This window comes from Cyprinodon variegatus, unplaced genomic scaffold (assembly GCF_000732505.1).
Source record: "Cyprinodon variegatus isolate N-32 unplaced genomic scaffold, C_variegatus-1.0 Scaffold857, whole genome shotgun sequence".
Classification (NCBI taxonomy): Eukaryota; Metazoa; Chordata; class Actinopteri; order Cyprinodontiformes; family Cyprinodontidae; genus Cyprinodon; species Cyprinodon variegatus.
In genome coordinates this window covers 136,567-138,118 of record NW_015151310.1, presented here as the reverse complement: position 1 = coordinate 138,118, position 1,552 = coordinate 136,567, and positions in this window count along the sequence as shown.

Genomic DNA, 1,552 nt, shown 5'->3' with positions numbered 1-1,552 from the left:
ATCAAAGCAACCTTTTATCAGTGCACACTTGGCTTCGGATATATTTTTACTACAGGCATGAGCAGAGAGCTGAGGTATAGGCATATGTGATGCCATTGCTGCAATGTGGGCGGTGTTCAGCATGCACACAGACTGACAGGAGAGATAATAGTGCAGAGCCACTGATTAAATGACAGTGTTCCTAAAGAAAAGCACTTTTTGAAGTTTAAACGTAATTTTTGCTTTAATTGGATTATTATGCATGGGAAGAAAAACCTATACAGCAGTTAGAAGCATGTATAATCAAAGGCAGCTCCTCACATCATCTTACCTTCATCACTACAGACTGAGCGCTGGCTTCAAACATGTAGCTCTCTGCTTATACTGAATTCCCTTATACTGAATTATATTGCAAGATATATTTTATTTCTGTTAAATTCTTTGAAAAGCATGTTTTTCAGTTTCATACCTATTTTACAGATAAATGCTTAAATGGTGTCAGTGTGCACAAATATAACATTAAGAAATCAAATGTCCTTTATTTTCTCATAGAAGCAAAACACATACTCAGATCTATACTATATTGCAACTCACTTGTCCTCTAAAACAGAAAAATAGTGCAGATTAATATACAATGCTTTCAGAAATGTGGTCTTTTTAATATATTAAAATATGAAATATTTAAGCTGTCTTCTCCACCTATTCAACTATTAATTGGGCAGGACTATGGCGGTTCCTGTAGAGATCCTGATGCCTAATTGAGTGCTTCACACAACAGGACAACAAAAAGATTTTCCTATTTGCTTTGACTTTGGAATGATTATTTTGCTTGGAAACATGGACATAATTTAAATAACGTATCGCAATTTATTTACCACAAACTCTAAGTAAGCAATATCATGATGGACGAACTTTGTTTTTTATATGTAATTACGCCTGTGTACTCCTTAATTTTTTGTCTGTTCTTTCTAGTCTTTCTCAAAATTACTTCACTCCGCCCATTTTTTTTCCACATTTCTGATGTATTAAGCAAATAAAGAGAGGTGGTCTTAAAGGCACAGAATCTACATATTACCAGGCCAGCCACAGCAACAACAGAGATAGGTTCCTTCAATTAATCAGTTAGCTGAGTTGAGGCATTTAGCAGTTTTTTTTTTTAAAGCAGTGATTGAATTCCAGACTTTATTTGTCATATGGATGCTCCAATAGAAAATTTATTTTTGTTACTTACACAAGAGAAGCTCTTTAGTTGTATATCACCATTGATTGTCCCAATCAGAAACGGCAGCCCCACTGCAGGAGCACGCATTCAGAAGGGGAAACCAATCCAGTCTCCATCTGAGGAAATTTGTTTTGAAAACATGTCAGAAATATACAATTCATAGGAGCGAATATTTGCTCAATTCGGAATGAGACCATGATACAAATTCAACTCAATAAAAGTCAATATGTGACCTAATGGCGACTTCATGTTCTAGATAAACAGTACTATTAATGAACTTAAAATTTAGTTAGGCTACTAACCTATAAATATGAATTAATAACATTTAACAGTTTAAAATTAACTTTGAAC